The sequence below is a fragment of the Calypte anna genome, chromosome 5A, assembly GCF_003957555.1.
Source record: "Calypte anna isolate BGI_N300 chromosome 5A, bCalAnn1_v1.p, whole genome shotgun sequence".
Taxonomy (NCBI): Eukaryota; Metazoa; Chordata; class Aves; order Apodiformes; family Trochilidae; genus Calypte; species Calypte anna.
In genome coordinates this window covers 10,151,996-10,174,165 of record NC_044251.1, presented here as the reverse complement: position 1 = coordinate 10,174,165, position 22,170 = coordinate 10,151,996, and the positions used below count along the sequence as shown (strand labels likewise).

The following is a 22,170-nucleotide window of genomic DNA, read 5'->3' as shown; positions in this document are numbered from 1 at the left end:
TGCTGTGGCTATCTTATCATTTTCCTTCTCAGCTCTGATGAAATATATATAAAACAGCTGGTGTTTTTATATCCAGCTTGAGGTCAGCAGTGGATGCAGCACTTTCCCAGCTTGCACAGCTCAGTTGCTGAGGTAGGCTAGCTGTGCATTATTCTCCATTTCCCCTTTAAAATGCTCCATCTTTCTGGTACTCAGCTCTCACAGTGAGATTGTGCAATCAGGTGACTCGGTGACAGGCTGGTTTGCTGCATTGTGGCATCCTCGGAGCAGCCAGAGCGATTTGTCCACAATAGTCCCCGGGCAAACGCTGACAGGAGCGCAAGCCAGCAGCTCAGGCACTCCTGGGTATGCAGAGTTATACAAAGCCATCGGGTTTTTCCAGTGTGCCCCATCTGCTGGCCTTGCAATTTTGGGGGCTGAAGGTGCAGCCTCTCGAGAGAATGCCTGTCTTTGAGAGAGTCACTGCGGCCAGACACCTTGAGAATCCTTCCTTATAATTATGCCTCGGGGCCCTGCACAGATCCACCGTTTCCTCCTCACTGGAACCATTTACTACTGACATCAGAAATGCTGAGTCATCAACCAGAGGTCGTAAAAACATCCTCATTCTGCTAAAAATATTAGCTCATCATTTCTAGTACTACAGAAGGCAGGAGCAACCAGGAAACCGGGTGCCTGTGAGAAAGAAAATGTGGACTGCATCAGAGGTCTGGGAAGACCAGAGAAGAGCCCAGTGTCAGTACCTAACTAGGGAAAGCAGGGCCTTGCATGAACACACATCTCTGGTATCAGTTGCCACTTCTCAGTTTCTGTCACTTGAGGTTACCATTTTATCCCACAATACTCTGATTTCTCACTCTGTAAAGGAATAAAAGTAAAAATCTCCCTCTCTTCTGCCTTAAGACCATAAGGCACTTTAGAGGCATTAACTAGCTAATCCTCACTTCAGAGCCCCTGTTACTTCCATTTTTCTGAGGGAAGCCAAAGGTACAGAGAGGTCATCTGTTTGCTCTTGAACTCTGGTTCAGGATTGCAATCTCCTGATTTCTAATCCTGGAGAAAAGCATTATTAACCCCCCGTGTTTTCATGCTGCTTAAGAGTTAATATAAAAAGGTAAACAATTGCCATTTATTTTCCCACCTATGCTTTAAATTTATTTTCTTACTCCTTTTCCTTAGGCAATCTGCTGAATATTAAACGATCCTTCTGGGTGGAAAAACACGTCTTGTAGAGATTACATTTCAATATTTTGGCAGTGAAGCTGCTGAAAAATATTTCCTTTGTGCTCGATTTCCTGCACTGCAGGGATGTCCTGCCAGTGTCCAGATTCAACAACAGGCATATGGAGGTTATATCCCTTAGCTGCTTGTAGCTGCTCGGCGTTTTGGATTTTTTTTTGTTTTGGTTTTTTTTTTTTTTTTTTTTTTTTGGTCTTTTTTTTTTTTTTTCTTTCTGAGCGTGGTGTGTGGTTGTTTGTTTGGTTTTTTTTTAAATTTTATTTCTTTGGAAGAGTAAATATGAATAACCTGTACCGCAAGCTCACCAGCCAAGAAGCCTTGCCACATCGTGTACCCAGCCAGCGCAAACACTCCAGGCTTTGGGGGGAACCTTTAGCGCAAGGTGCTCCCTCCACACACTCAACCCACCCCGGCAGGGTCCAGTTCTCCGGAGGAGAGACGCCCCCCACGGGCTCTCCCCCGCCTCGGTCCCTGCAGGCCGCTGGGGAAACCACCCGGCCGGGCTTCCCCAGCTGCCGACCCAGCGAACCGGCTGCACCTCCGCGGGAGGGCGCGGGGCCGGCGGCCCGGGGGCAGGCTGGCGGGGGCCGGGCCGCTGCCGCAGCCGCCGCCCGGTTGCTGGGGAGGCAGTGCGGGGCAGTAGGGAAAGAGTTAAGGGAAGGTAGCGGGGCAGGCCGGCTGTCGAAAGCGAGCATGTGCAGATCGGAACCGCATCTATACCGCGGGCGAGTGTCACTGGCACACTTCATCTCCCGCCGCCGCCGCCGGCCGCAGGGCACCCATGGACCCCGGTGAGGCGATGAGCCGCAGCACGGGTAGGGGGCTGGGGGGCGAGCCGCGGCACCTGCCTCCGCCCGCGGCCCACCGCCGCCCCCACGCCCGCCCCGCCGGTAGGTGCGCGGCGCCCGCGGCGGCCTCTCCGCGGCAGACCGGCGGCGAGGGATGCGCTGCCCGGGGCGAAAGGCGGGGGCTGGCGTCTGGGCGCCGGTGGTTTCGCTTTCTGTCGGCCAGAGGGCCGTGCCGCCTCCGCCGGGCTGCGGCCGCGCTTCTCGCCGGGAGGGCGTCGAGGGGGGAAGCTGGCCCTGGCGAGACAAAGGCGGGCGGCGGTGCGACAGCCTCCCCACCAGCTGGCCAGCCCCAACCGGCGGCCCGGGAAGGCGCGCCGGGGCCCGGAGCCCCGGACCGGGGCACGGGGTGTCGCCCTCTCCCGGGGAGCGGGGCCTGAGGCAGCGGCGTCCCCCGGGAAGTCGCACGCCCCGCCCCGCTGCCCCCGCAGCCCCTCGGGGCAGCGCCGAGGCAGGGGGTGTCACGGGGGGTTTGGTCGGGAGCTCTTGGTCCGTCTGGGAAGTGCTCAGGGGCTCTAGGGGAGCGGAGTGGAATAGTTGTTGAAACTGGAACTGATTTTCTGTGAAAAGTCCCCCTTTTTGGCAAAACCAGTGTTTTGAATTTTTTTTTTTTGGTCTTAATTTAAGTAAAACTTTATTCCAGGAAAGCAGGAATACGTCTAAAGCAGCCCATCGTTTGCAGAGTGGAATTGGGAAGGAAGGGGATGGCTGTGGTCCTTTCAGTGACTTTTCTGCCACCTTGTGCATTATTCCTGTGTGTAATGATCAGAGGTCAGGGACCCGGATATTATGATCGGCTGAAAATGAGTGGGTTTCCCTCTTTTTTTTTTTGTCTTTTTTTTTTTTTTCTTTCTTTTATTTTTTTTCCACTATATTTGCTCTTGTTCCTTTTTGGTATGGAAAAATATTCATTATAGCTGAATTTTGGTGAACTGGAAAATCTGATTTCTCTGTCCCCCACTGTTTGCACATGGGGTTTTGAAAATTACCTCTAGGATGTTAAGAACAGGGATGCTGGGTGGCTGGCCTGTCCCTCTCATCTCGAGTTGGAGTGTTAGGCTGGAACTTCCTCGAGAGCATTTGGCATTGCTGAGCCAAAGGTACCAAGAAATACAGACTCATTAAGATTCTTAATTACATAGCAGAAGCAGTAAAGCACTTGTTGGATTAAATATTTAGTGTTGTTCTATGACATCATGCATTTGACAGGTTTGTCCTGTTTGCCTCTTAATTCTGAGGAAATAGTAGTCTCTGCAGGAGCTGAATTTTTTCATGGGCAAGGTGGCCCTGGCTCTGTGATTGTCAAAGCTCTATGGGCTGGGGATTTGCAGGAAGAACAGAACTGTGGTTTCTAGGAATGCAAATGCATCTGCTAGAGCATCTGATAGAGATGTGGGTAGCTTCTGTTTGGTGGTTAATAGAAGTTCTGAAAAGAAAGATTGACACAAAATTGCAGGGAAACAGAAAAGGAAGTTTTACTGACACTGGGTTGTTAATGCCAGTGGGTAACCCATTTTCAGTCAGCACTGAGGAGATTCCTGTAGGAAGTCTGTAAGACACTTAGATGTCCATGGCACATCCTGAAGGTTCTTCCAGTGCATAGTCCCAGTGAGAAGGTTTGACCTTTTCCATGTAGGGATGTCAGTTTTTCTCTGTGTGGTGACAGCTTGCTGATCTGGATAAATTAAGATTGTTTGCTTAATTTGAAGGTAGGTATTTTCTCCCCAGGGAGCTTTGTGAATATGTCTGCAAAATCTGTGTTTCTGTTGATGCTCTCACTGAGGAACACGGGTGTCCCTCTGCTTGTAGAAGGGGAAACTGAGGCACAGAAAGGTGGCATTTCATAGGTAGATGTCAAATTGAAACAAAAAGTTAACTCTAAATCATGTCTGTTATAAATCAACTAAATCTAAATCAACTAGTAGTTGTAGCAGCTTCCTGAACAAAGTCAGCAGAAGTGTAACAAGCAGGTATATTCAATGTTTGTGAAACATTCTGAGATCCTCTGATTATGGGCATGTTGAAAAAAGTAGTGTAGTTTGGTGGGAGGGAAGTGGAGGTGTTGAGGTTGTACTTCTTGGAATATTTTGTTGATGCCCTGGCAGAAAATCCATGGCCTTGGTCAGACTTGCAGTTCCCACTCCATCATGAGGTGACAGTGGAGGCAGAAAAAATAGGTGCTTCATCGGGAGAGTTTAGACCTTGGCAGTCTAGTGGTGAGATCCCATGGCAGTTTACAGAAATGGTTAAGGGGGACTAAATTAAAAGCTGTGGATAGCTTATTGACATACTGGTTGAGAGTAACCTAGATCTTTGCCTACATATAGAAATGATAGACAGTAGTGGGGACTCTGCTGTTTTGCTGACAATGTTATAACATGATGTGGTACCGAGCAGTGAAAGGCATATTTAACCTTGAAGGGACATGCAGGTAGGCTCTTGACTTTGAGTGTAAGGCAGAAAGAGGGTTTTGGATGAGGTGGTGGATTTGACAGCATTTGGAGTCTTTAAATTGAGATATTGAAGTCTATACTTCAGCATTGTGGAGACGTCCTAGGGAGTAAAGATGTAGGGATCTCTCTGGCCTTATAATTTGTGGATCTACTTATGCCCATACATAAAGAGCTCTGGAGAGGAGAGGTTATTTTGCAGTGTCCTGAATGTGCTTGTTGTGCCTGTCCATTTGGTTAAGAAAATTACTGAACTCAGCTCCCATGCTTCAGGGCTGCTGGCAGTCACCGCATTGTGTCCCGGGAGGGTATTTCCTGTCGTGGCATACTTAACCAGATGGATATAGTTTTTGCCTTTGTCTAAAGCATTAGGAATGAGCCATTATCGGGGACTGAGCATTCCAGGAAGGAGGAGGTCTGGGGGGAATAGGGAAGAGGAGACTGTACTCTTCTCAGGGGAAAAAAAAAAAAGCATCTTCTTACTGTCATCACATGCTTTGGTGGCCAGAATTGTACCCACTGCAGAGTTTGGGGCCAGATTCTGTAGGTTTTTTTCTTTCCTCTGCAGCATGGGCTGGGTCACTAAGGGTCATCTGCACGAGACTTGTTTGAACAGTCCTTTGCCAGCTTTACAGTTGCCACGCAGGCTGTGGCATGATTTTTTTGTGCTCTTGATTTTGTGGTATGAAAATCTAGTCTCCTTACACTAATGGACTTGCATTCTTATCCAAGTTACTGCGCTCTGTTGCAAGAAACTGCTTGAAATTTTAAGTGATATGCATAAGGTTTCACTAGATTTTAGGAAAAGAGACCTTCAGTTCTTAAACTTTCTGACAGCAGAAAAGTGGTTGTGCAAAATTTGTGGTTGTCTGCAAAATCTGTGTTTCTGTTGATGCTCCCATTGAGGAACATGGGTGTCCCTCTGCTTGTAGAAGGGGAAACTGAGGCACAGAAGGGTGGCATTTCATAGGTAGATGTCATATTGAAACAAAAAGTTAACTCTAAATCATGTGATTTAACTAGTAGTATCTTTCCTCGTGGAAGATGAAGGGAAAATATTCTGAAAAAGCTATTAAGAAAGAGAAGGCTAATAGACTGAGGAGATTTAAATGGTAGTGGCATGAAGGAAACCTGTTTGTTTTGTTTCTGGATTGCTTTTAATAAATGCCATGTTTAAGAAAATGAAATTAAGCTGTTGTGTTGGTTTGTTTTGTTTCTTTTTTTTCCAGTCTCAGGCAGCCTGCTATTACATAGTAAGACAAGAGAGGTAACAACATGACTAATTGAAGGGCAGCAGTGCTTCATTCCCTAAGGCTAATTACTCTGTAGAAAGCGGGTCAATTACTTAGAGAAATTGTTTGCCAGCAGGAGGCAGGGAAAGCCTCTGCACCCACTCCTTACCTTCCTTTTGTGGTAAGCACTGCCCCCCTCCATAGGCAGATGCTATATCTTAGGAAGCTTTCAGAGGGCAGAGTCATTTCCTACAGACTGGGAGATGACACCTGAGCAAACATACACATAGTCCCATCCATCCTGTGTGTTCCTGTATACTTGCAAGTGAAGCAGTGTCCAACACAGGTGTTCCTGCTTTGGGTCTGGAATGAAAGACATGAAAAGTGGGAGTTCTCTCTCAAAGTAAAATCTGCCTTTTAAAGGTGAAATACAGCACTTTTCCTTACTTTTTCTGCAAGAAGATTGAACATCTAGGTAGGTAATGTTTTTTGATATAGAAGGTATTACCTGCGTGTGGCTTGCTTGGTATGGGTTTGTAAATGTTCCGTTTTTACTTCTCAGCTTTGCTTCCTGTATGTATTTTAGTATTTCCCGGTGACTTTATCTCCTGACCGTGTTGTTTGCTCTTAGCTCTGCAGGCTCTGTACAGACTTTGGTGGGGGAGCAGAGGGCTGTTTGCCTTGTATGTAAGAAATAAACTGATCTGCATTTCACCTTATGGTGAGGGTACTTGGGGCAGGAGTATCCAACTGGTTTCTGACCTCCTAGGTAAGGTGGTTGTGCAGGCAATCAGCATCCCAAAAGAAAGCCAGACTGGGCAAAGGCTTTGGCTCTGCAGAAACAGATTACCAACATCCGTGCCAGTTGGGAACAAGGCGCTCTTTCTGGTTAGTCAGAGAGCTACATTCCTGGTTGTAAATGATACACTCAATTATTTCTGGTGTCAGCCAGAGCCTGTGCACCTCACAGCCCAGCAGAAGCAAGTGTAAAAGACATGTATTGGCAGGTGTGTGCTGCTCTTTAATGTGTCCTTAGAGGCAAGGTAAAACCAGACTGCTTTAGAGACTTGTTTGTAGGCATATCTGAATGAGGATACCTGTTGGTTACTACTTCAGAGGTGTCTCATCTTCGTGTAGAAGTGTTCTGTGTTACCCTTTGTTTTGTCCTGGATTTTCACTAGTCAGTGCATGAGAGTTCACCACAACCTTATTGCAAAACCCCCCACCCTCACAGGCTTCTGCTAAAGCTGGATTAGACAACTGAGGGAATCTTCCCTACCACGAATGCCCGCTGTCTTGCTTTCATTGCATAAGATCCAAGCATTAGCAGTCGTTAGATAAGTGTTGATAGCAGAGAGTGGTGAAGCTGCTGTTTGACTCCTTCCTTGCTGGATCTTTGCTCTCAGGTGCACTGTATATTGAAGGTAACCTACATGAAGGACTTATGCAAAGCACCTGTCTCTCTTGTTCTCCTAGACTCTGCCAGGAGACAGTGAAGTATTTTTGCATGAGTAGCTGTGGCATGGTGCTGTGTATACAGCTAAGTGCCTTCTGGGGAGGGGGGAGTTTGTTGTTGTTTTTTTTTTTTTTTCCATCCAAAAGGCGGGAAAGGCAGCTGAACTCATCCAGCCCTACCAGCCTGATCTGGGCTGAGAAATCTTGGCTCGGGCTGTGTCTGTACAGAGCTCTGGGTAGAGTTACTGCTTAGAGCAGAGAATGCCTGATGGAGGTGGTGTGCATGGCTGTTACCTCTCCTGCTAACCAACCTAGTAAAGCCAGGCTTGCTTCATCCACGGGGCACTCTTTGGCCCACGTATTTTCATTGTGTTTTGTGCTCGTGTAGGTTTATAGTAAGGATGCTTCCAGTAAGTTCTAGAGGAGGAGTTACTTCTTTCTGTGATTTCTGGTGTTTTCAAGATGTGTATATCATTTCCCCTAGTGGCATGATAGATACCATGTGATTCGGTTTATTTTGATCCAGGCACATCTTGCAATTAAGCTTTTAATTGGAAGTGGACTTGCAGAGGAGCCGCAGGATTTAGGTCACAGTTTATAAAAATGCTTGAATGTCTGCTAGGAAGAGAGGAGCCACTGTGGAGGTAAAGTAATGATTCCTTAGCACTGTAGAGCTTGACTGTTAACTGCTTTTGGTTTTCCTTTGCTGCTTAATACTTTACCATGGAGATGAGATACCAAGCTTCTGAAACATCAGTCACTTGAGCTGATAGAGGCCAGCACTTGGGGCAGCTGAGCTCTTCCCATTTTGTGAGCTGGAAGACTCGGGTGCATATCTAAAATAGGTAGTTTATTATGTTATATCATATTGGCATATAACTTGTGGATGTGCAGTAAGTCAGCTACTAGAACCCAAATCCTCCTTTCAGATAATTATATCCTTTTGGAAACAGTTTGTATTATGAGATATCACTGCTCACCATAAAGGCAACTAAATGCTTAATTCTCTCATGGATTAACTAGAGTGTAATTAGTTTTTCAAAGATCAGATCAATAAGTAGAGCATTTTGATTTCTAAATTGAGATCCTGTTTGAGAAACAAGGACTGGACAATGTCATGTCAATGACTGAAATTTGCTACACTTTGGACCAGGGCTTAGCAATGCTTGGAGTACTAAAAAGCTCTAAGTGCTAACACCAGGACTTCTACTACATCTTTCGTCTTAGAACCTCTCTGTTCTTAATGAATTTTCAGTATGTCTCTGTAAAGCTGGTATTATTAGTGTCATTTTGCAGACAAGCAGATAAAATAAAATGCTTGTATAAGCACATTTAGCAAGCCAGAAAAAGGCATGAAAAAAAGTCACGAATATTAATGTTTAAGCCTGTTCCTGAGCTACTGTCTTGTACTTTCTCTGTTGTTGGAAAGGAGACTAAAGGCATCAGTTTGGTAGATATTTTTCCCCCTCTGTTTTTCCCATTGGGTTAGGAGGCATGAAAGTGAGACATTATTATGCAACATATCTAAGTGTGCATGTGATACTTGAAAAAAATGGTAATCAGATAAGTTGCTAGGCAACAGTGCTGTGCCTTCAATTACCAAAAAAGCCAGTGAGTTTGCTTTCATGATGTGGAGCAAGTGTAGGTGGAGTTTTGTAAGAGTTGCTCCTTTTTAACTCGCCTCCTGCTTAACCTGCCAGATTGCAAGGTCAGATTTGACCTTGGATTTAGAGAGAAGTATTCCCAGAATCTGAAATCAACAGGGAAAATGTTATGGAGTTCTGAAAGATAAGGAAGCATATCTTGGTATATGTGAGTAAATCATGATCCCCTCCCATGGGTCTGTGAATCATTGATGGTTCAGCAGCTCAAGGAAAGCGTTCTGTAGCTCATCTTTGGGACTGTGAAAAATGGTGAGAGCATTTAGATTAAAAGGTAGATGGCAGGGATATATGGAAAGCTGTGAGAAGTCTTAAAACACTTGCAGTGCCCTGCTGCTTGGCCAAAAATTGTTGAAACCTGTGGTAATGCATGAAAGTCTGAATGTAAACCCAGCTGATTCATTTTTGTTGCCTTAGCAGAAATAGAATGGAAGGAACATAAGCAGGGATGAGTGTACACGGAGCAAAATGTGAGAATCAAGTAATATAAGACAGATCCAGCAGCAGCAGGGAATTTGCTTGTTTGAAACCTGAGTTTTTTTATTGTGTTTTTTTTTTTTTTTTTAAGACAGATTGCAAGACAACAACAACAAAAAATGAACACTCTTGGCAGTAATTCTAAACACATTTCTGCTTTTGTTGATAAATAGCCACAGAAGCATTTGGAGAAACTGTAGATGTGTGGGGATGTGGGCATCTGCCCAAGCCTCTTCAGCTGTTGGGTGGCAGCATGGCTTTTAAAAAAAAATCTGAAACCCTGGAAATCTAATGTGTTCCTCAAGACTTTTCCAGAAATTTTCTGTAGAGGTAGGGGGACCCACCTGGAGGCATCTGTGAAAGATGCACCTAACCTGGGAAATCACTTGTTTTTCTTGGTTTCTTGCTTGTAAAACAGGTTGGTGCTCTAGAGAGTTGTTTTTCCAATTATTTTGATTTTATTGTGGAAAAGATGTATTTCCTTTTCAGGAGGTGAGGAATGTGTAGCAATGCATGCCCTAGATGTATCTCTGATATAATTCAGTCCTTTTGAGAAGGAAATTTGGCCATACCTGCTGTGTTTTGTGCTCTGCCTACCAGGGTAGGTTCAGGGATGTTTGGATCCCAGCTGGTCTCTGCTCAGGTTCAAAAGCCCTCATGAAAAGGAATGTTGGGACTTCAGCTGGAAGTGAAATGTGCCTCACCCTCTGTGTAAGTCCTGCCTGAGCAGCATGAGTTTTTGGGAAGACAGATGCTTTCCCTTTCCGAACATGGCACTTTTCCTCTCAGAAGAATCCCTGATAATTCATGGAGCAGGGTTGAGGTGGGTTTTCTCTGTTGGTAGGACAGTTTATCATCAGGTAGTTGTGTGGACCTGAGCTTTCTGTTTTGAAGCGCTTTGGAAATAATAAGGGAGGGTAAATACTAGAACAGGCAATTGAAAGAATGCACAAGCAAGTTCCCAGTCAGGAGCTTGCTTTCCTTTTCGTTTGCTTGTTTTTTGCATTAGTCTTTTAATAAGCACTACTACTAAAATATGCTCATGTGTGGGCCACAACCTGCTTACACTAGGAATTTGGGTGTCTGTGTCAGAGGAACAGTCAGAGCATGGTAAGTGCTGTTTTGGGAAGCCTGAGTCTGCCCTGTTAGTGGATTTTAGATTTGAACTATTTTTGTATTGAAAGGTCTCATCACACTGGTTTGATTTTTCCCTACTACAGACATTCCCCTTTATTTAATGGTTAGTATTTCAACCCAGAAAGTTCAGTGATGTACATAAGTAAAAAGGAAATCCTCTTTTCTCAACAGCTAAAGTGTTTTGTTAATCATGTCAGCTTGCAGGTCAAACCTTCAGCTCTGCCACTTTGATTGTCTGTTGCGACATAGGCTTTGCTAATGAACAGTTTTGAGTTTGTGGAGATGAAGTTCTTTGTGAAAAAATAACTTCTTCCTGCTGGTGGTCTGTGAGCTGGGTCTAAGAGGTGATAACAGCTGAGAACTGACAGGCATTAGTGTAGCATGAGGGGAGCATTCAAATGACTGAGTTCCTTGGTCTGGCTTCTGATGAAGCCTTGCGAGTGGCTTGGGTGCTGGTGCCAGGGAAGGGGCTGAATTTAACAGGACTGCATATCCTAAAGTAAAATTTGTATTTCTGCATTGAAGGAGTTGGGAGTGTTGTAGTTAGTTATTGTATGATATTTACAAACTAGACAAAAGTATTTAATTTTGCAAATTAAATTAAAGGCATATACGTATGACTTTGTGAAAAGTGTTCTCTGTTCTTGTGATTCTCAGAAAACACTGTAAAATTTTGTCTGCATATGTCTGATAAGTATTTCAGTAGAAATCTGTATCCAACTGTGACAAGATGCATATAATGAAAATAGAATATGTGCAAGTAACTTTTAGGAACAGCTTTAGAACAGTTAATACCAGAGCTTGCTAACAACCAAGACCTTTCCTAATTCCATGTATGCATACCTAGCTGTTAAAATAGAAACTATTTCTCACAATAATGGAGACTCCAAAGTAAATGCAATCCTCAGTGCACAGGCAGAAAGTGCTAAATATGTCTCTATAATACCCATGTTACATTGATTTAATTAGTGGTTTTATGCTATTCATCACCTCATTAATCTTGATGGGGAGGTTTTGTTGGGGAAGGATTAGTTATTTAATCTGCATTTTTAATTGGAGTGTTTTTGCAGTTATGTCATTTAAATAAAAAGTGTAGTGGGTTTTTGGTGTTGGGATTTTTTTTTTTTTTAAAGGAAAATGTTTCTCTTGAATTCCTGTTGGACATTAGTGCCCAAAGTCCCTGAGATTCATTAGGATAAAGCGAAGATCTCATTTGTTACACAGTCTGACACATAAATGTTCTTGCTCCAGCTTCTTCACAGGCAATTAGTCCAGAAAAATGCTATGTACAAGCCCCTGTAAGATCTGTGATGCTGACACAGCTATGGTGCTATATACTTGTGTGTTGGAGCTGGCACCTCAAAGTGTGGTTTCTGTGAAAATTGGGAGGGTGACATCCTGAATGTCAGTACTCAAAAGAGATGGAGAAGCACAGCCCCAGCCATGGGCTCTGCTTGTTTGGGTCATGTTGTTGTGCTGCCTGAGCACAACACAGAGGTGAAAGACTAGGGTCATGGGGAAAAAGGCAGTGCTGGTGCCCCCAGGAACAGATTGGGGTTGTGAGTGGGTGGCAGTGGCGAGGACCTTCCTGGATGAAGGCTGTGGTCTGTCCCAGAGTGGTCTGTCTCCCAAAGGGAGAAGAAGAAAAGTGTGATGACTTGAGAAGAGAGGAGGAGAAATAGATAGGCAACATGAGGACAGGGAGGATGGAGGTGAAGAGGCATTAGCAGTGAGGCTTGCTTCAAAAATTGGGGGATTGGCCCAGAAAAAAGAGACAAAGCACCTTCTGGTAGATCCTTCAAGGGTTAACTGAGACCTTAGCTGAGATGGTAACAGTGAGGAACCTTTGGTCACTGACTCCAGTGAAGTTGCTCTGTGTGTTTGGTGTCAGGGATTTGGAAAAACAGTGGATAGTCAAAAGAGGAGAGGCAGCTGGCAGGGAGCCCGTACAGGTGAGGAGCCCGTGCAGGTGCCCTCCTGGGGCTCTGAAGAGGTCAGGGCTTCCAGGACCCAAGGTACCAGAGCTAAGCTATCCATACAGATAGCACATTCAGTGTTTACAGTCCCTCTTGGGCAGTGCTTCATTAAGATTAAACTGTATTTCTTTGGTTTAGGAAGGCTGTCTGGTTGGTGTAGTAGGTGCTGGCCACACGCACCTGGTCCAAAAGCAGCTGCTGTCTGAAACGTCTCGGAACTGCTGGAGGGGACCTGGTCAACCCACGGATGCTGTGAACCAGGAGCTGACCAAAAAGTGGGAGAGCTCCAGGATTCCTCCCCGGAAAAGGTAAGGGCTGGAAGGTAAACCAGGTAGGAATCCACTTGTAGAACAGGATGCCAGGGCAGTGTTCAGTGTACAGAGCTGACTGCATTGTGGATGGGACCTTTTAAACTTAAATATGTAGAGTGCATAAAGGGTGGTCGAGAAGTGATTTCCATTGGTTCAAACTTCAAGGAGCTTTCTGGAAGTGTAATATTGCAGCTTGAACACATTGCTCTTGATTTCTGTCTGCTTTGAGTCACACCATTCTGATTGCTTGGAATTTATATTAGCAAGCTTGTTGTCTCTTTAAAACCTGGCATTCAGATAGCCTTAGGCTGTTCAAACAATCAGGACAGTGGAACAGTGACTCTGAGCTAAACCAGAGCAGTAGGTAAAGAGCAGAGGGTTGCTCTCTCCTCTGATAAAAGCACAGGTGTGAGTCGGATGATGAGGAATCTATTCCTGGCCCTCACAAGCACCTGATTCACCAGCGTGTTACTCTGCTAATCTTCTTAGGCTCATCTTGCCACCTTCCTGTTTGTGTGGCAGTCTGTTACACTTGCACAGAGTGGTTGCAGAATGTTAACAAATTGGAAGGTTGATTTGTATTTCTTTATCTTGATCCTAGTAGATAGATGAGCTGGACATGGTGGGACCAGAAGGGCAATCTCCAGACCATGCAGCAGTTTCAGGTGCTCTGTGTGTCTGCTGTATGCTGTGTGGTGCCCTAAGAGGAGGTTTTAAGCACAGGTGCTCCAAATACAGCTTGCAGCAGTTCAGGCTACAGTATTGTTTTCCCTGTTGTGGATAAGGTTTCTCAGGTTGGTCGCACACAGTGCTTTATCTCTACCTGGGGACTCGCTTTGAATATGTAGGTGCTACATAGATAAAATTCAGATTTCATGTAGCTCCATCCTCCCTCAGCCTATTCTGTCACAGGGATCTCATTACACTCTCAGAGGTAATGCCCAAGAGATCCATGCTAGCATGTTCTCTTGTTCTACTCTTGTAGGTATTTTTGCTCTGCTAGACCCCTGTCCCTCTCTGAGGCTGGGGAGCAGACTCCTCTGTCTAAGGCAGTACACTTAATTTTGGCAATGCTGACAGTACAGATGAGCAGGGTCAGCTGCCCCCTGTCCCATGTCCTCCCTTCCCCAGAGCTCTAACTATGAGCTGTCAGTTTTGTAGCTGGATACCAGGTTGGTCAGAAAGTGTCATCTATTGAGCAGTAAAGTTCAGACCAGTGCTGAAAGGTTGTGTCGAAGCAAGCATCAGCAGCTTCCTGGGAAGGCTGGATCGAGCTTTGGGCACAAGACTAACCATTTGGTAAACGATGCAGCAGCCATGAGTACTTCAGAGGAAAGCTTTGTCTAGCAAGTGTTCTGCGGTATGGTACTATTGCTCAGAGCAGAGAAAATCCTCCTTACTGCCTGCCCTCAAGAACCATCAAAGGAAGAACAGACTATTACTGTTAAAACAAAAACTGAGCACCGTATGGGCACCAGAAAACATAGATGCATTGGCAGCAGAACAAGTCCATGAATTATTCATTCCTCCAATGCCTCCTGTATGTTCTTTCCACTCGGCCTGTTCAGGATGCTGCCTGCTGGAGATGCAGACAGATCTGCTTCCAAAACCAAGGGGACATGACCCTTCAGACTGTGATCACCACTCTGCTCAGCTTGTCCTCCATGAAACTGGCTTGTGCATTGTGACATTGTTGAGATGCAGAAGTAACCTGTGATCATCCCGTGGGCTGTTGGTAGGAGCTCTTGTGGCACCAACGAAATGGGGACGCGTCTGGTAACGCCAGCCCAGAACTGGCTGTGATGTGAGGGCAGGGAGTTAGCATCAAAATGGAAGCACTGCCTGCTCTGGCCTAGTTTGCATCTCCTGTGTAGTATTGCTTTGGGGTTTGTAACAGGATTTATACTATGTCAGATTGTTTCTAGCTCTCTCTTGCTGAGAAGCTGGAGTCATCTGCTGGAAGTTCTCTTGTGCACAAGCAGGATTTTTCTCTCCATGCAAAGTGCTTTAGTGGAGAGTAGTGGATTTAAATGGCTGTTTTGGAACATCCGTAAAATGCATATTTTTTTCAACTTGTTTACTAGTGGACATTTGTCTTATGTAGTGGTTGTCAGCTGAAGTTGAGTGGCAATGAGGACTTAAGGAGCTGTAGGGACCAAATTCTCAGATTTTTCCATTAATTGTTCTGAGCTCAGGTAAGAACTGTCCAGTGTGAGAGAAGGAATTGCTGAAGGTTTGTTCAGAAGCTGCTCTTCAGCATAAAATGTACACACTTAAATGAGGAGCAGTTTTCACTACTTTGTTTGTTTGTTTGTTTTGTTTTTGTTTTGTTTTTCTTCTTTTTTTCTTTTTCTTTTTTTCATTTTCTCCTGCTGGCTGGTGTGAGGATTCCTTCATCCATTTCATATACCCAGACTGCACTATGCATTCCATATTTCAGCCTTTTGAGTATTTTTACCCACTGTCCTTCAGCATCTTCCAGAGTTGCTCTTGGCTATTAGGCTTTTTCTGAGAGATACTCATCTTTTTTGTGCAGGAAAAGCTACCTCTACCTGGATCTGGGAACTGCTGTAGAAATTATGGGCTTCTTGAAGCAAAAGTTTAACCCTTGTATTTACAACTGTCTTGTAATGTGCCCTGCCCCATTTTGAGAGCGCCTCAAAAGTTCTTAAAGAGCTTTGAGAAAAAGAAGTCAAACAAAACACTGTATCTTTTATCCAGAACAGTTTGCAGCTTCCGGGTATGCCAGCTGCCTAGATTTCATAGAATCATAGAATAGCTTTGGTTGGAAGGGACCTTAAAGATCACCCAATTCCAAGCCCCCTGCATGGGCAGGGACACCTCCCACCAGACCAGGTTGCTCAGAGCCCCATCCAGCCTGGCCTTGAACACTGCCAGGGATGGGGCAGCCACAACCTCCCTGGGCAACCTGTGCCAGTGTCTCACCACCCTCAGTTTAAAGAATTTGTTTCCTAACATCTAGCCTAAATCTCCCCTCTTCAAGTTTGAAACCATTTCCCCTTGTCCCCTCTCACTGCACACCCCAGTGTGTAAAAAGCCCTACCCCAGCTTTCCTGTAGCCCCCTTCAGATATTGGAAAGCTGTTATTAGGTCACCTCAGAGCCTCCCCTTCTCCAGGCTGAACAACCCCAACTTCCTCAGCCTGGCTCCATAGGGAGCTGCTCCAGCCCTCTGATCATTTTAGTGTCTCTCCTCTGGACATGTTCCAGGAGCTCTGTGTCCTTATGCTGGGGACTCCAGAACTGGACACAGTGCTCCACGTGGGGTCTCACAAGAACAGAGGGGGAGAATCACCTCCCTTGACCAGGGGGGTCTGTGCTTCTGCTGATGCAGCTCAGGACACTGTTGGCTTTTTGGGCTGCAGATTATTTCATTACTCTAGCATGAACCATCTTTGGAGTTGCCCTAGTCCTGAAGCTGAGAGAAGCTGTGAAACCTAAGATAAAAATCCCAGACTATGTTTGAAGAGGCCTTACTAAAAGAAGTAATGGAAGCATCCATCTTCCATGGGAAGCTTGCCTAGCTGGCTGAAAAGGTGAGGGAGGTGTTAGACTTCACAAAGAGGGCTCTCAAGGAAGAAAAAGGGTTGGTCCTAAAGCAGGTCCTCCTGTGTTCTTGACAGAAGCAAGAAGATGATAAACTGGAAGAATTCTTTGGTTTTTAATTGCAAAAGAAGCAGACAAACAGAGCAGACAGTGGATTTGTGGTTTCCATAGTGATGTAACTGTGGAAGCTTTCGTGTGGCTGAGCTTCGCCCTCACTGTAATCACAGTTGAAGGCCATCAGTATTCAGCTTTCCTGCCAGGGAAAAGTACATCAAACACAGAAGTGGCTGGAAATGCAACTGCACGCTCACAATTTGTGATGTTTGCTGTGTTACCTGAGTAAGTGAATGTTGGGAAGCTCAGCTCCATCATGGCTTATTTTTGCTGTTGTTCTGCGCTGAGACAATGCATCAAACAGTTGTGTTATCACAGTTCTTGCTGCACCAGGCAGTGCTATGTTGACCTGTATCCTTTGCTTTTTCTCACCTGTATGCACCCACATCCCACAACACTGATGCCCATGACTCTGCTCACCCACGCTGATTTCCAGCATGCACTGATCCAGAAATGTGTGCCCAACTCCTTCAGGGCAGTCCAACTGATCAGAGCACCACCCTGTGAAACTCAGAGGTGTGTTTATTCCATGCTGTTCATAGCTGCCACCTCTCTTGTTTATGTGGGACACAGAAATGGGCTGTGTGTGACACAGAGGTGGCACTCTGAGAGATGATCTGGTAGTTACAGTGGTGTAGAACTGATGGTTGGACTTGATGATCTTAAAGGTGGTTTCCAAGCATGATGATTCAATTATTAAATTATTAAATCATGCTTTAATGGGCATTTTAAGTGTTTTAGTAGCCAAAACATACAACCTTTGGGAGAATGTTTGAATATGAAGAGAGCTGTGTTGTTGAATTTGGGAGCCTTTAAATCTGGCTTTCAAAATAAGTTAGAGTGTAGAATTTTTTAGCATCTCAGCTGGTGAATTATCAGTGGGTCATAGAAGTGGAGGAAGAACAAAGCCCTCTGTGAATGCTGGATGCACACATCAGGCAGCCAGTCCCAGTCCTGCACACCTGCTTGTCTGGTCCAGTATTGAGTTGTGGGTGTTATCTTCTTTTTACTTGTGTTGCTGCTAGATGCTTCTTTTGCTGTCTCTCTGAAAGGAATCTCCTTTACCTTCTGCATTTGTTTTGCTTGTCTGATGGATGTAATGGGTCATATGTTCTCTTTATAGAAAGGAATGTTAATTATTTTGAGAAGGCTAATTAGGTTGCTAATGAGAAGCTCTAGTGCAGTAATATTTCTTTTAATTACTCACTCTTAAGTGCTGCTCAGAGAAGCCTATTGAATATGCTGTTAAATACAAATGCTTGTTTCTGGGTGGTGATGCACCTTCAGGCTCCCTGCAAGAAATGCTTTGGTAATCTTGGGAATCAGTGTGTCCCAGGTGAGTGAGAAAACAACAATGGTGCCAAGAGCCTGTGAATTTGGTGCTTCTGCAAGTGAATGGCTGCAGTTGCTCTCTGTGTTCCAGTTTTGCTGATGGCTTTTGGCAGTATTGGTAGCCAATTGTGCTACCTGCCAAACTGATCTGTAGTTAGGTACAGCCCTTACACCAAATAGTTTCATGTAATTAGTGAGATGGTATCGAGAGGCACAGGGAGGTGGAGTGACTCGCCCAAGATCACGTTGCCGATCATGGCAAACCTGGTAATAAAGCAGAGGTTTCATCAGTCCTGGGAGAAGTGATAGGGTGAATCTCTAGCATCCCCTGCTTCTTCGCTGCTGAACCTTCATGTACCTCTGCAAAAGAACTCTTTGGCAGCATCCTCTGCTGTCCAGTCCAATTCCCAAGTCTGGTCTTGGATGGACTCTTGGAATTCTTTACACACTATAGGTCTACCAGGAAAGATGGTGAGGAAAGGCTGCTGCGTGGGGTCACTTCCAGGTATCAGAAGATGGTCCCTATACATGTGTACTGATCATCATAAATCCAGTTGGAGAAGGAAGATCTGTCAATGTTGTGGTTGCAGCACAAAACTTTATATGTAGTACTGTGCTGTCAAAGTATCTAAGTGCAGGTGTCTCTGAGGAGTGACTTAGGCATAAAGTGAACAATGCCCAAGAAAACTATTTCCAGCATGAGATGGCAAAAGTCCCTCTCCAGTCCTTTTCAGGAACAGACATGGGCTGCTGGAACAACTTGTATGTGTGCTCCACACGGGCATGACTGCCTTGGCTGAGGCATGTTCATTTAAAAGTTAACTTTGCAGGCACAGCATGTATGTAATGTGATGAGTTTGTTGTTGTACATATCAAGACTAGTTATGTAATGAAAGCATATTTAGGTTGTTTTACTCATGGTGGGAGATAAAAGCTTAAATTCTTATTCATCCTACCAACAGTGTATTGCTGAATACCTAGTGATTGCCATAAAAGTCCCTACATGCTGCAGGTTTGTGTAGCTCTAGAAAGGAATGGACAGCCTGACCAGAATGTGTCTCGAGGACTTTCAATAGTAGATGCGTGATTCAGGCTCGAAAATGACAGCTCTTAAGCTGTTTTACATAATCAGGGACAAGACAACATATGGTGCCTCTCTGGTTCTGTTTGCTATGGGTCATCTGATGCTCTGTTTGTTTAACAGATTTTAAAGAAGGTTTAGAAAGAATTTAGGGTTTGGTGGGTTTGGAGAGGGTTTTTTTTTTTCGGTGGCCAGTATGCACAATATCAAATGATTTTCCTTAAAACTGAGGAATTATTTTCTAGTCTTATCACAAGACAGTTTCCAACACACAGATGAGAACTGGCATCTTTTTTCAGCTGGCCCTTTGCCCAGAGTCATGAGGTGCCTATTGTTGCCCAGAAGGAAAACAAGATAAAGGAAAAAAAATCTTGTTTGATAAGGCTTAAAATTATTCTGTGTTACCTCAGGTATTTCACTGAGGTGAATAAATCAGCGTTGTATATGCTTTAAGCATCTAAGTTCTGTATGTTGAGTAGGTACTGGAAAGATTCAGGAATAGTAAGCATCAGGAATTCTCAGACTCTACTTTCCTCTCCAGGATGTGTCCATCTCTAGCAACCTTTACAGGCTCCAGTTAACTACAAATGGGAGCCTGCAGAGACAAAGCTTATAATAAAGGTCCTTTTGTTAAGTGCCTGAAATTCATGAATGAATTTCAGCCTGTGTGTGTGAAATGTTTGTAAGAAGCTAGTAAAAATGTGTCATGCAAATAATTAATTTGTTAGAATGGCATCATGTTGCAGTAATAGTGTAAGGCAGATTACTGGAGAAAGGAGACAGAAGGAGAAACTAATTACGGGAGGTGACAAGAACGAACTCAAGTTCATGGATGGGAGGTTGTGGTTTTAGCACTTCCTCTTCCATGTTCCCTTCTGGTGTAAATGTCTCTGTAGTGTGTAGTCTGCTAGACAGCATCTCTTCCAGTATTTCAGTTGAGCATGTCCTGTGTTTCATAGGGTTTGGCCAGTGGGCTGCCATGAGATTTCAAAAATAAGCCTCCTCTGGGAGCAATGAAGTATGATCAGCTTAGTGTTCCTTTCTCTTCAGACATCAAGTACAGTATTGTTTTCTAAGGATAGGTAGTAGGTTTGCTGGATCAGCTTGCAGAGGGGTGGAAGGGGGCAATAAGTTTCAGATACTCAGGCTTGAAGCGGTGTGGAGTATCAGGTTTCTGTCTTTGATCTGACCAAAGTAGCAAGATCAAAGTTGTTGAAAGCATAGCCTGGCTCAGCAGTAGCTCATTCTCCCTGGCATGAGCATTTTGCTTGTGGAGCCCAGCAGTGGGGAAAGACTGCACATCACAATCACTCCTTTGCACTTGTGGCCCTGTCTGACCATCACAAATGCTTTAGTAAGTGGAATTCAGAGTTGGTGAAAGGTACTGTCTGGACTCAACAGAGAGAGAGATCTGCACTTTTATAAATGAGAGAGAATCTTTGTCAGTGAGACATAAATTTTCTGTGTTGTGCATCAACATGAGTTACCTTTTCTGAAAAGAACAGCTTCCAGAGGCAAGAAGAACAATCTAGAGTACCTGGTGTCTGCTCTCTCTTCTGCAGTGGCCAAGGATCCAGACCAATTAGTGCATGTGTTTGGATTATAAGAATGTTTTGTTAATTGTTGGGAAATAAACAAATATGTAAGAAAAAACAAGAGCTATGTATGATTTAGAACATTTTATTTTTGAACCCTGAAAACCAGAACTGATCTGTTTTCTAAATCTTACCTCTGCAGCAGCAGTGAATGGGAAATATGACATAGTACGGCACATTCTTTGGGACACAGGCTGTCTTCCCAGGTGTGTTTGTACACCTGGTGGTAGCTTGGTTGACAACAACTTGCCACTCATTCTGATAGTAATATTAAGGGAATATATGTCTTACTGTGAAGTATTCTGATGTAACAGAAGATGCAAGGAATTCACTTGTCTTAAACTTCTGCTTTAGAAAGGTGGGATGTTCACTGCTACCAAGTGGGACAGATGCCTGTGGAGCCTTCAGCCAGTGCTGAGACTGCTGGAGTTGATATGCAGAGCCTGTTCCTGCTGATGGTCATTGCATGCCCCACTGCAGTGCCCAGTAGTGGAGACATGTTTTAAAATAGTTGTCTTCCCTTTTTTGTAAGGGCATTTCAGGTCAGTGCAGATACCCTGGCTGTATTCAGTTACTTTCTCTTACTGCACGCAGCAGCTCCTTTGGATGGAAGGGAGAGCTGAACTAGAGAAGCTCAGTGAGCTCCTGCCTGCAAAGCAGAGTTTACTTTTAGTAAAACTAAAATTGTGTCTTACATCAAGATAAGCTGTTAAAATGTGGTCTGCTAAGCACAGTCATCTGAGACAAGAAGCTGGTAGTGAAGCAGTCTTGACTTACCTTAGCATCTTTTTTTTGTTAGGGTTTTGTCAGCTGTCAGCATGTGCAATCATGAGTCATAGTCTTAGCTTTTCTCACAGTGCTCTCAGATATTCTCATCCCAGAGCAGCCTTTTAGTGGTCCATATTCCACCATCTTCCTCTCCCAGGCTTACATAGTCCAGGAACTTGACTCCCAAGCAAGACTCTCAAGACTTCCAAGCAAGTCTGTCTGAAGCCAAGCATGGATCTGCACTGCCAGCTTAACTTTGCCACTGAGCAAAGCTCCACTTGTTTGTTCCTGCTGCACTGATCCTACAAGCATTGGTGCAGGAAGATGGTCTGGCTAAATTGCTCTGATGTCTAAAAATCTTTCCAGTTTCCCTCTTTGGCATCTGAGAGATGTTTCACATGCCCTTCTCCATCTTTTCTGACTTAAATGTCTTTACCATACCTATGTGCCTCTTTGCAGTGATTGCTCAGCAGCTCAACAATGAGAGGAAAGCAGCCTCACTTTCATGGGCCGTTTTCCAGCCCCATTAAGGCTCCTGGCCAGGCTGGTTTGAAGGATTCTGTTAATGTGGGATTGGTAGCCAGAAACAGGGTGGAACATGTATCCAGATTTTATCTTGATTATCAAAATGATGAGGATCAAATTTTATCGTGATCATCAAAATCACTGTAGCTATGGAAATCTATGGATCTTCATTATTACCTGCTAAGGTGAAGTTAATGATTAGTAAATGGTGATGAGTTTACATCCTTTCCATCTGACCCAAGCAGGGCTTCAGCTACTGATACACTTAAAATTTTGCTTGTGTGTTCTTCCTTGCTTGCCTCTATTGTACAGATACTCCAGGATCTTTCCATCCTACTTTTTGATGCAGCTTCTGTTCTCAAGGCAAGGTTCTTGCAAGGCTTTCCCCAAATTAATTCTTACCAGC

The 22,170-nt window shown here is 44.6% G+C and overlaps 1 protein-coding gene across 4 annotated transcripts in view; it reads left to right on the top strand.

The window, feature by feature from the left end:
• Positions 1-1,588: 1,588 nt before the first annotated feature.
• The window catches only part of TMEM229B (transmembrane protein 229B), a 32,029-nt gene continuing 11,447 nt past the window's right edge, over positions 1,589-22,170 (top strand). Inside the window, exons 1-2 of one of the 4 annotated variants that reach the window (XM_030452593.1) lie at positions 1,589-1,621; positions 12,611-12,780. The gene's annotated coding sequence lies outside the window, so the exon portion shown is untranslated. Of the gene's footprint in view, positions 1,622-1,842; positions 2,055-2,109; positions 2,130-12,610; positions 12,781-22,170 lie in introns of those variants that run through there. The other 3 variants (XM_030452592.1, XM_030452589.1, XM_030452594.1) reach the window with 3 other exon arrangements.